Source organism: Rhinopithecus bieti, unplaced genomic scaffold (assembly GCF_001698545.2).
Source record: "Rhinopithecus bieti isolate Rb0 unplaced genomic scaffold, ASM169854v2 scaffold_6782, whole genome shotgun sequence".
Lineage (NCBI taxonomy): Eukaryota > Metazoa > Chordata > Mammalia > Primates > Cercopithecidae > Rhinopithecus > Rhinopithecus bieti.
In genome coordinates, this window is record NW_016805866.1 from 6190448 (window position 1) to 6203667 (window position 13220).

The 13220-nt window shown below is 38.8% G+C and overlaps 1 long non-coding RNA gene across 1 annotated transcript; it reads right to left on the bottom strand.

The window, feature by feature from the left end:
- Positions 1-227: 227 nt before the first annotated feature.
- Positions 228-12822, bottom strand: LOC108530795 (uncharacterized). The gene is made up of 3 exons (XR_001885964.1): positions 12739-12822; positions 3887-4095; positions 228-377 (listed from the first exon to the last, which is right to left on the bottom strand). It is a non-coding gene; the product is annotated as an uncharacterized LOC108530795 (long non-coding RNA).
- Between the last annotated feature and the right edge of the window lie 398 nt (positions 12823-13220).

The following is a 13220-nucleotide window of genomic DNA, read 5'->3' on the forward strand; positions in this document are numbered from 1 at the left end:
CTCTTTCTGGTCTAGATCCTCACCCCTACACCTGATAGAGAAGCTCTCAGGCTTTGGTATGTGTCCTCTTTACCCCTTCTCATTGTTCTCATCTTCTAGCCCTTGTAAACTACACCTCATTCACTGACATCTTTGTTCCTGGCTTACCACATTCCTCTCTGTCTCAACTCTATCTGTAGCACCAACCTGAGCATTATGTCAATACCTTGGCCTCTCAGATACTCGCCTCCTCTCCCATGCTTCCTCTTTCTCCCAAGTTGCCCACTGGAACTCTCCATGAGCTCTGGAATCAATGGGTTCGGATCCTGATTTTGCCATTTACTATATAGGTGATCTTCAACTTATTTCTTAACTTCTCTGATTCTCAGTTTTTTCATCTGTAAAAGAATGTACACATGGTTCCTGCCTCACAGGAAAGCCACTGGTTCTTACTGTCTCAGCATGCATGGAGAGGTTATTTAAAATATGATTTTTTATCTTATTTCCTTGCTAAGAACTTAATAATTCTATAAAATAATTGTTGTTAGAGGCCTAAAATCATAGCCTATGAACATAGTATCATGTTCTTCTCTTGAGATACAAAGTTTTCTATACCTTATCTAGAAGAATAACTTTAAAGTGGTATATTCTTAAATTATTGATAAAAACTTTTAAACCATACAAATAGACAAAAGTTTACAAATAAAAACTTCTTCCACTAACTGCCCTCAAGACTTTGTTCCCCAACATAAAGGTAACACTTCAATAGTTTTCTTGTTTTGTAAATTCCTTTAAAACATCACAGATATTTTAAAGAAAATGAAGTAGCCAACTGTCAAGCCATCCAGATTACAATGCACTAAACATAAAGCCAAAAGACCGGGTAAATAGCAGCTGTTTATGGCACAGGTTCTGAATTTCAAGGACCATGTAAACACTTGGCAGCCAAGTGGATGCCAATCCATTTCAGTTGTGCAGGTTAATAAACAATCCCAAAATGAATTCATTTGCTCAAGACAGTATGCATTGGTGATCTGGGCTGTCCTCAGCCAGGTAGATCTGCTGGTCTGACCTGGGATTTTTCATGTGGTGGCCACCATCAAGAAGGGTGATTGGTATGAGATGATCCAAGATGGCCTTGCTCACATGTCTGATGTTGGTGCTGGCCATGGGTGGGGCCTCTCACCCCACATCATTTCCCATCCTCAAGACTAGCCTTGACTTCTACACATTGCAGGACCAGGGCAGCAAGGCAGTGAGAGCAGAAGCTGCAAGGCTTCGTGAGGCTGAGGCTCAGAAGTCACACCATATCTGGCTGGTTGCGGTGGCTCACGCCTGTAATCCCAGCACTCTGGGAGGCTGAGGAGGGAGGATCACGAGGTCAGGAGTTGGAGACCAGCCTGGCCAATATAGTGAAACCCCATCTCTACTAAGAATACAAAAATTAGCCAGGCATGGTGGCGGGCGCCTGTAGTCCCAGTTACTCAGGAGGTTGAGGCAGAAGAATCACTTGAACCTGGAGGGCAGAGGTTGCGGTTAGCAGAGATCGTGCCACTACACTCCAGCCTGGGCCACAGAGTGAGACTCCATCTCAAAAAAGTAAAAATAAAAAGAAGACACACCATATCTATAGAGTTCTATTCATCAAAACAAGCTACAAGTCCAGACCAGATCCAACAGAATAAAAACAAAACAAACAAACAAAAAAACTCTTCTTCTGAATGACAGATACAGCAGAGTCACATTGCAAAGGAATGTATCAGCGACAATGATAGAAATTGTTGTGGCCATTACTGAAAACAATCTATCTCAGTAACATTTCTTGCAGTAATGTTTTTAAAAGCGTAAAATAAAATGCATAGAATTACAAAGGCAACCAATTTCATAAAGTAATCAAAATTACAATTATCAAAATATTTCCAAAATAAAACTTTTGATGTACTGATATAAGCTCTTTATTTTAACCATTATGAAAACAATATCTAGCATAGATCCTTATCACTACTGTAATTTCAAATTAGTAATGAGCACTGAGATATTTTGAGATACCTGAGACAACTGTAATGTAGGTTTTTTTTTTACATCGGTGACAAGTTCACAGATAGTGCTAACACTACTGCAATTTGTTTCTTTCAATTCATAGTTGAAGTAAATCCACAGTTTTAGTCCGAGATTAAAGTAAATAGACATATAAATTTTTTTTTTCCTTTCAGTGCATGATCTCCTGATGTCTAAAAATCCAGGAGAAGTAGCCTGCTCATATGTGTGTGTGACACTCTATGTATCTACGCTAATAAATATAATCTGAGTATGCCTAACTTTTGCATGTGCAAGATGTTTACTCAAACTATTCATTCCCGCAGTCAACATATTGTTTGGATGTTCATGACATGTCAGGCTCTGCTTGTCTCATATCCAAACATGTGTGGATAGAGGCAAAGTCCTTGCTCTTGCAGAGCATACATTTTAGCTAGTGTTATCTTATAATGAATAGATGAATTGCTCCTGCTGTTATATCTATTTCAAGATCAGTTACAGCAGAGTTTTTTTCTTTTTGTACTGTAAACAGATGCCTTGCAAATTACCTAGCATAAAGCCTGGTGCATTTGGCAGATGCTAGATACGTATTTCTTGCATGAATGAAGAGATACTTTTTATACCATAGTATTAATAATACTAAAACTTTCAGAAAGCATTGTTGAGGCTCTTTTTTCTCTCCCTAAGTAGAATAATTCAAATTATTTTGGGGAGTTGCCTCAATCAGCAGTAAAAGCAAATGAGATAAAATATACCAAGTGTTAAAAGTGTATCTGGGCAGAGATGTTTCCATGAATACCCTGTGATTAAGTATAATGTAAGCATACCCTTTAATGATGTTTATGTGTGAAAATATATCCAAGGAGATTATGTAAATGGGTGATGTGAGTACAGTGCTAGCCATGAAGCCAATTTTAAAATCACTCTTGAATGTAAGACTGCACCTGTTAAAACAGTAATTTTCTGTACGGCAGTTTCTATGTTTACCATAAAATAGCAGTAGCTTGATCTTTGATAGAAGATGAAATTGAGTTTTCATCCTAAGAGGCAATAAATAGTAACATGCTCATTCTCAGCAAGTCCCTCTATTGACCTCATTACTACACACTATTTCTAGGGAGTAATAATAGGAATATTTTTTATTAATCTTGCTTTTTCTCTCATAAGTGAGTAAAGCATATTTTCCTGTGTACAGTCTCACCCACAATTCTGTACTGTAGTTTAAAGCTTGACAACTTTGCAAAATAACTAGAGAAAACATGTATGAGACTAAAGTAATCAGCCTCAGTTAACTAAAGTATGCAGTCAATCCCATCATTTAATTCAGACTTGATTGTCCTCCCTACTGACCCTTTTCTTTTTTCCAATCTATTTGCCTTCTCTTAGATTATCCTTTCTATCCCTCCTAGATTCCTTGGTTCATCACACTATTTAAACCCTTGATAGCACAATGCATGGAATTTTGCCACTGTCTTCCCACCACCCATATCTTAGAAATTTCTCGATTTTGATTTAATCATGAATTTGAACACCTTCCTTCCTGCTCTTTTTTGAACAGTGAAATTGCATAAGGAGATATATATATACACATATGGATATATACACAGATATAAAACAATCTAGAATATGACTTCTACACATGTTTGAGCTCTAAGTTTTGCTGAACCTTCAGTGTCTCTCGGAAGACATTCCTTTTCCCATTCTCCCCAGCACATATTCTGAACTTTCATCACGTTCATCAAACCCACTATGCTATACTTCCCCATGTTATATTCAGCATTTAAACATGCCTTCTAAGTCATAAAGATGATGAGAATCATTAATCAGTAACTCCTTTCATATCCCTGTCTTAGCCTTTTTAAGAATTTACCTTCTTTACCTCCACCCATTAGATATCCCAGGATGAAAATGATGTTGCTCCCCTCCAAAGCAAATCCCTTCACTTAGGGTATAGATTTACAAGATCTTCAGGCTTTTTCTGGGAACTTCCTCCATTAAAGATTCTCTTTTTTCTGTATCTTCAATCTCTTTCTCTCCATGGGAAGTTTTCCCTTAGCCCATAAGCAAAATGAGTCTCTCCTGTATTAGTAAACAAAAGCAAATACAAGACAAAATGAGTAACAATCAAGGAAACAAAAACAAAGTAACAGTCAGAAGAAATAAAACCTTAGAGCATCTTGGTGTTCAGCAGCCTACCGTAAACTAATTCCTGCCCCATGTTCCCTGCTATTGCACTCAAACTACTCTCATTGATATAACCCACACATTCCCGATATCCAACTTCTGTCCCCCTTTCAGTCCTCATTTTTCTTAACTTGTCTGTTACATGGGATACTATTAATCACTCTTGTTCACCCAAGGTCCCCTCCCACCTTGTTAGCTGACATGCTCATATTAGCCTCTTTGGCTTCTATACCACCACTCTCGTCTTTCCTTCTCATTCTCTTTCTCACTTATTAAATGTTGTTACACCCCGTTTGCTCCTCTTTTCTCTTCCCTTAAGTCCATGATCCCACTTAAGCCCATGGTTTCAACTCTGACTTAATACTGAGAGGTTCCAAATAAGTTTTTCTCATTCACACCTTTCTCTTGGGCTTCTCACAGCTTACCCTAAAGTGGATATCAGATAGAAACCTCAATGTCAACACATCCTAAATGGAATGTATTATCTTCCTTCTCATTCCAATACACACACTATATTTCTAAATTGTCCTTGCACCTCATGTCTTCCTCTCTTACCCACAAGCAAGGGAGAGCACATCAGAAATCTAAACATCTCTTTCATCTGTTTGCCTCTGCTTCCATTCCCAATCAGCTCTCCGCCTGCTTGTTTCTAAAATATGTCTCATCTTTTTAACCACTCCTGATATTGCTTTAGTTCAAGCCCCATCATCTTTTGCTTGGATGAGACATACATGAGCACCCCAGTTCTGATAGGTGTAATTCCTGGTCTCATTATTGCTATTCTCTCAACTATATCCTACCCAGGAGTCCTTTCGAGTCACTTGATTTTCAAGTTCTCATAAACCTTTTCCCTGTACATTAACATATGGTTCTGTCTGCCTGGAATCACCTTCCCTTTATACCCACTACTTGGTCCTTGAAGAATGACATATTTTTTCTTCTAGGCTCACTTAAAACGTTACCTTTTTGTTAGGTAGAATTAGGTACCTAAGGTATAAAAAATCATTTTTATACATGACTATTATGGACCTCTCATTGATTTTATATTTGTCACCTCTACAAAGCTCTGAACAAAAGGAGAGAAGTCATGTCTTAATAATATTCTCTTCCCAATGCATAACCCAGTGCCTGGAGCATATCAGACACTCACATTGTCTTGAATAAAGGAAGAAAGAAAAACAATAGAAGAAAATAATTTGGAGGCAGTACCGTAGCATATATGAACTCATTTGCTTGTTTCACAAATAATGGCAGCATCAACATGGTCTCTAACACAGAAAGAAACTGAAGAGAAAGTAGGATTTTATAACAGATTTTCTATAGAGCACCTCTTTATATATTACCATAGTCCCCAAAGTCTAGATATCATCTGAGTTGGGGCAATCAATCCTCCAGGAACAAAATGATTAAAAGCTGAATAAATAATTTTCAAATTGTTTCCTCAAGATACTGAGCACTGATACAGCTACTATGCTTATAATAAAGATCTTGGTTTCTATTACATTAAAAAGGAAATGAGGATTACTGCTCTTCAAAAATGAAGAAAGTGAGGAAGAAAACAATTAATGAATGCAGTTAGGTTTATGAGAAATTTAGAGCTCATGACTGTAACTCTACTTCTTTCCCTCTCACTCCAAAAAGTGTTGCAAAATACATGCGACAGTGAGGTTAATTTTTTCATTCAGTCAAATTTATAAATGCATAAACCATTCACAAATTTTAATACTTTATTATCAGTAGTATTTTGCTTGTGATATATCTTTCCACTGATTACAATGGAAATGGAACTATGTGTCTTAACAGTAAAGTTGGAAACCATTTCACTAGACTATTGATTGATCCAACAAACCTCATTCCTTTACTGGCAACCTTTAAAAACATCATCAAAATAATCTCTATGATTAGGTGCTTAGTTACATTTATATTCTTGCCACTGACAAATAGATATTTCTCAAAAGTGTATTTCTAAAAAAAAATGGCTTAATGCAGTGTAGTATTTTGAATTGGATTCCGGAATAACAAAACTATATCAGTGAAAATCTATGGAAATCTGACCAAAGCCTGCAGGTTGGATAGTAGTAGAATACCAATGTTAAATTTTTAGTTCTGAGAAATGGTTATGTAAACAGTTAACATTAGAGAAAGCTTGATGAGGCGCATGTGGGATGTCTCTGTAGTATCCTTGCAACTCTTCTGCCAATCTAACATTATTTCAAAAACATTTCAATGTTGCCTTATTCTTAAAGAGATGTTTTTATGAAATTATTCTTACTGTGAAAAAGCAGGTTAACAGGTTCTCATACTCACTACATATTTATCATCTGAAAATATGCACAAGGTACAAAGAAGAACCCAGAGTAGTGGATTCCCAGAGCAGCGTCACAGTTTTAAATCAGTAAATGTGAGTTTACAGTTGTTCCAATGTTACTACCTGGCCATTGCAGGAAAAGGGAATGAAGTGTCAGGAGATAAAATTGATTTTTACTCCTTCTGCTAGATAATAATGTCTAACATCTATCTTACTTTTAAGATCAAGGCCAGGAACTAAGACACAGCCTGGAGGGAAAAAAATCAAAATCAATATTATGCATTATATCCTAGCCACATATGATTCATGCTGAAATTAATACTATAGATACAGGTCAGAGCTAGTAATATCAATTTAGAATTACTTTTCAAGATAAGAGTTTATGATCATTTCTATGTGCCAAGGTTACATTTCTCACTTCCTGAGAGAGCTCTGCTACATTAAAAAGTGTGCGTGTGTGTGCGCGCGCGTGTGTGTGTATGTGTGTGTGTGTGTAGGAAGGGGTGGGCGATGTGCTAGAGATTAGACCAGAAATGTGAAAAATGGTTTTGTTTCATTACTACCTTCTCATAACTGACTATGCACAGATAGTGATGGTCAGAATCTGAAGGACACATCAACAGAATTAGGTATTCATACATGCATTAAACACCTACTGTGTATTTAGAGAGCGATATTAAAAGGAAAGAAATATAATATTGCTGAGTACAAAAATGTACAGAGCAGTAGACTGAAATAATGATCTATTTTTCTTTCCTTTGTATAACACATAATTCTCTCTGACATTAGTGGGATTTAAGAATGAATAGGGAATGAAAAATGTACTTTATTTCCATTTATGCCCTATCCTTAGCAGAATCTGCCCAGTTTAAATGCAGTTGCATGATGCAGAGCCTTAATGCGGGCATTCAGGCATCAGGAAATATGAGGAATGCTTGTGTCAGGGTCTACATCTCAAAATGATATGAGTCTTCTCAGTATGCTTGCATTTTAGATGGGCAATAATATAAGGATAATGTTCAGAGTGAGGTTGAGAATTTTTGAACACTAAATGTGCCTTTTATATTCAAAGAAAAAAAACATGAAACCCATTCTAGGTATCACAAGTTTGTAAACTTCCAGAAATATGACTACTTACTTTGAAAGGATTATAATGTAAACCTAAAATTCTTAGTAGCAAGTGCTAACCTCACTGAGTACTTATTCCATGAGAGGCACAGTGGGAAGGACTCAGGTACCTTTCTCCAATAATATTATGCTGTAAAAGCCATTATTAGCATGCCCGTTAGTTATATGGTGTCTTAGTGAGGTAAAGTGAATAACCCAACGTTAAACAACTAGTAAGCGGATCCGTAATTCAAACTAGGGCAGTCTGAGTCCGCAGTCCACACTTATAATCTTCCCCTTGGAATCATGGTGCCTTTTTGGTTCAATAATTAAATTATAACCCCAGAATTTCTTTGGCTCTAAAATAGTAAACAAAATTGTTCTCACTACTTGAATAGAGCTTTTAAATTCCTACAAAAGACACATTTTACATTGTCTTTTTTTCTGGTTATTTGACTTCCCTTAGTAAAGAAGTTTTTATTTCACAGTATTAAAAAAAAAAAGGAAATGCTTCAGTTGTAAAGGGGGTGAAGAGACAGAAGAAAATTTGTGTTGCAATTGGAAGAAGTTTCAGAGAAGAATGGCACAAAAAGAGACAAACAAAGGCATGCAGATTACATTGGCTGGTCTGCATAATTTGGTGAAGCCTAAAAATGCAGTGTCCCTATTGCAAATATTACATGTAGAGGGCAGGACAAAATGGCCCTTGGGGCCATAGAGAACAATGGATATCTTATGGGGCAAAGCTCATGATATGAGAAAGCCCGACAGAAAGAGAGGAAGTATGAATAAGAATGCCTGCCTGCCAACGCTAGGATTGGCCCTGGCATACACATAGCAATGTTCAAAAATGCAAAAAAGAAGTTCCATATCCTGAAGCTGGGCATGAATACCTTCTCCCACTACATGCAAAATTAGGATCTTCTATATGGTCAGCGGTGCCTCCAGTGAGGAGCTGGTGTGAACTTTGGGGTGTTCATTGACTGTACACCATGATGGCAGTGAGATGAATCCCACTCCGCACTGTGCCTGACCACGAGGAGGGGACCAAGCTGACTTCCAAGGAGGAAGATATTTTAATCAGAAAGTAATCAAAGAAGTCTCAGAAGAAATGTATGAAAGGTAAAAAGAAAAAAAAAAAAAATGCCTTCTGGAGAAGCAGTTCTGGCAAGGGCAAGCGTCTGTGAGCATTGCCTCCAGGGATGGCCATTACGGTCCAGGTGATGACTGCATGTGACAGAGGTTGAAAAAGCCTTATGAACCCTCTTCTTTCCCACCCTAGCTCATGTGATACAGGTGAATCCTATTCAATAAATATTAAATATAATTATAAGACTGTTCTGAATCCCTGAGAAATGATTGCAGAAAGTTGAAGTCTTTGCCACTTAACTTAGAAAACCTTTTTCTTCCACAAACGAAGTGTAGTCAGCTGGTGCTTTGGACTGAATGTTTGCATCTCTCCTAAAATTCATATGTTGAAACCCTAATCTCCAGTGTGATGGTACTTGGAGGTGGGATCTTTGGGAGATATATAGGTCATGAGAGTGGAACCCTCAAGCTCGGATTAGTGCCCTTATAAGAAGGCACAGGAGAGGGTTTGCTTCCTCTCTTTGTTCTCCACCATATGAGGACACAAAAAGAAAACAGCCATCTGCCCACCAGAAAGCAGACCCCCAGCAGACACAAGAGCTGCCAGCACTTTGCTTTTGGACTTCTTAGCCTCCAGAACTGTGAAAATAGAATTTTGTTGTTTAAGCTACACAGTCTATGGTATTCGGTTATAATAACCCAAACAGAGGAAGACAGCTGGCAATGGGAACTATCGTTGCCCACATTTCCAGTGTGGCCACAGCTATAATTTTGAATGCTATTAATAATACCCCTTAGCATGCTTAAAGAAAACAAGTGAAAACAGGTCCCTTCCCCTTTAAGGTAAGTGTCCTTCCTCAAAAATGTTTTCAGTTCTCTCATATGCTATGTGACATTTTATATGACAAGAACCTCAGAAAGGGGCTGAAGAAAAGGGAAAATGTACCCTCTACAGGCAAGCAATCAGTTGAGAATGATTCTAATCCTACATTGACCCACTCTGTCTCAACGCTGTTATTTATAGCAGCATTTGGTTGAAATACCCCGGGCTGCTTCTCTTTCTGTGAATCCGGTAGTGAGAAGTGCTTTATAGAGAGGCTCCCAAGCACTTCAGCTCTGGCTGGGAAATCTGCACAAACAGCTCCAACTGGTGTCAAAGCCCCCATCTGGGTACACAGCGTGGATACATCATCTGCTTATCTGCCCAGTCCGGATGTGAGTGTGTAGAATTTGGTACACACGTGTCAGCTTTTCCTCTCCGAGAGGAAAGAGAGCCTGTGGGGAGAGACAGAGAAAGAAAGAGTGTGTGTGCACGCGCATGTGTGTGTGTAGTGTGACTGTGTGTTTGTAGGAATGGATGAAACAAAATCCTCGTCAGTTTTTTCTGACTTTTTTTTTATTGCATCCAAGCGGTCTTGCTTTTTCTGTTATTCTGATGACGAACCTATCACTTCTTTAATATGGTGCTGTGCTGTTGCTCGTATGATTTCAATAATGGCCAAGTGGAGCACATGTTGCACGTAAATTCCACTTCCATGAAATTGGATCCCATGATTATGAAGAAAAATGAAAAATGGCTTTCAGAATCACACACAAGGGTTCAAATCCTGAGCCCTTCTTGTTCTCAATCATTCAACACAACACTGAGTCCTACCACGTGTTGGGCACCGAAAAGACATGGCTGTGCAAGCCTCACTCACTTACGTTGTGATGGGGAAAACAGACAACACCTAAGTAAGGAGCCTGAGGTTTGAGGTAGAGTCAAGTGCGATGGAGAAAAGTAAACTAAGGCAACGGGTGACCGGAGAAGGCTGGCTGAGAAGATGACACTTAAGCAGAGACTGGAAGAGAAGGCAGAGCTCTGAGGGAACACAGAACTCTGAGGAAAGGCTGTGCTGGGCAGAGCAAATGTTAAGGTCAAGGTGCAGAAATGGAGGTTCCTGCTGAGCAGGAGGAAAGAGGTCTGTGTGGATGAGTAGACAGAGCAAGGAAGGTGCACGGGAGAATAAGTCACCTCAGTAAGTCACCTCCCTGGAGCTTTAGTTTTCAACTAAATACAGAAAAAATAATAGTGTATAATTTCAGAGAGGGGGTTCTAGCTTAAAGGCTAGAGTAAAACTTTCTGAGGAGCTTATTACATGTGTACTAATCCGTTCTCACATTGAATCTGGTAATATAAAGAACTACTTGACACTGGGTAATTTATGAAGAAAAGAGGTTAAGGGCAGGGCACAGTGGCTCATGCCTGTAATCCCAGCACTTTGGGAGGCCGAGGTGGGTGGATCACCTGAGGTCAGGAGTCTAAGTCCAGCCTGACCAATATGGCGAAACCCTGTCTCTACTGAAATTACAAAAATTAGCCAGGCGTGGTGGTGCACGTCTGTAATCCCAGCTACTTGGGAGTCTGAGACAGGAGAATCGCTTGAACCTGGAAAGCAGAGGTTGCAGTGAGCCAAGATCGTGCCACTGCACTCCAGCCTAGACAACAGAGCAAGACTCCGTCTCAAAACAAACAAACAAATAAAGAAAAAATAAAAGAAAAGAGGTCTCATTGACTCACAGTTCCATAGGCTAACAAGAAGAATGTTGGGAGGCCTCAGGAAATTTTAATCATGGCAAAACTTGAAGGGGAAGCAAGCGTGTCTTTCCATGGCAGAGCAGGAGAGAGAGGAGAGTGAGGCAGGAAGTGACAAACATTTTTAAACCATCAGATCTTATGAGAACTCTATCACGAGAGAGCACTAGGGGAATGGTGCTAAACCATTAGAAACCACCCCCATGATCCATCACCTCCCACCAGGCCCCGCCTTCAACATGTGAGGATTACAATTCCACATGAGATCCAGGGCAGGCACACAGAGTCAAACCATATCAACATGTCTGGTTCGAAATTGGTGAGCTTGTTATTTTTATTCTCCATGTTCTTCCCCTTTCTCTTCAAGCTTCTGTGCCCAGCTCTATGCCCTGGGAACCTGACCACAATGAGTTATCCCTTCCAGGCTCCCCTGAAGGGCTGATCAGAGGCCGGGAACAGAGAGGTTGGGGTATTTCCTTCCCACTTCCTTTCCACTTCCTTCCTGCTTTGGTGCCGTTTTTCTGGCGAGTAGCTGCATTTTCCCAAGAATACAGTCTCCTACAGGAAGTCCTTCCTCCTGGGGTCTTTGGATGCTGTTTTCTTCCCTGCTCATTCCACTTTATTGAGGGCAATTGCTTTCCACAGTTGCTTGTCTCTGGGTATGGCACCATTCCTCTGACCACACCTCTGTAGATGGTACTATCATTAAAGATTCTTAATTTGAACAATTTGGCAAAAATTCTAATTAACATATGTGTTACCTTACATATATTTTTTTATAATGAGAACACTTAAAATCTACTCTCAGTGATTTTCAAGTATGAAATAGTTGTTATGAAGTGTAGTCACCACATTGTACAATAGATCTGTCTGTCTTTCTTACAAAAGTATACCCATGACTTTATTTAGGGCCCACCAGGATAATCCAAGATTAATTTTTTTTCTCTCAAAATCCTTAACTTAATCACATCTTACATAAGGTGATATTCTCAGGTTCCAAGGACTAGGATACAGACTTGTTGGTCCTAGGCTTCACCATGTAACCCACTACACATGCATCCTTTGTTGTCCTATTTTTGACAGCTCTAATATTGCACAACCTGTCTCTCATTTTCTAACTTTGGCCTTTGTATCTTTCCTCACATTTTAATCTTTTTTCCCCATCTGAATCAAGATGGTAGGATGCCTTTGTCCATTTCTTCTTCAGTTTCTTTGAAGCTGAGCAGCCCCTCCACATAACCCAAAGAAGAACGCTATTTGCTTAGTCCAAATTAGTTTTGACCAGCAATATAAAAGTTACTCAAGCCATTTGCAAAATTTTCTGGGGGGAAAAAAAAAAAGAGCCCACAGGAAAATTGGTTCAATTTATCTCCTCAAGAATTAAACACATGGAGGTGGAGTGACTCCGTGACATAAGTTTACATTGTTACCTATGAAAAGCAACATATGTTCAACTCACCTTAACAATATTTAATCTTGATCTTTGGCATGGGCCATATTCATGTAATGTCCTAAAGATGTATTTATTAGAACATGAATTTCATCATAACGAAGTGTCACATATTTCATCATAATGAAGAAAGAATTCTCCTCAATGTCTGTACTTCTGTTTGAAGTACCTGTCTAATAGTCCTCATTTATTTTCAGCCATACACTGAGAAACCCAGGTGCTAGGGTAGCATGAAAAGAGTAAAATCTGGCTTTTAGCATTTCTCCTGAAAATAAGAGAATCAGTTTAGTTATGAACTTTCCTGGTCCTCAGTTCTCTATTCAATTAAATGATAAAGAGAGTAGAATCTGTCTACCCTTCTCTCAAATAAAAAGCTGTTACTCCATTCTGACCTCAATTTGAATGCTTTTCCTCAAACTGACAAATGATGCTTTTCTTGAGAGAAAATGCTTTTATAAAACTCAAAATATTAAATTGTACCGATATTGATA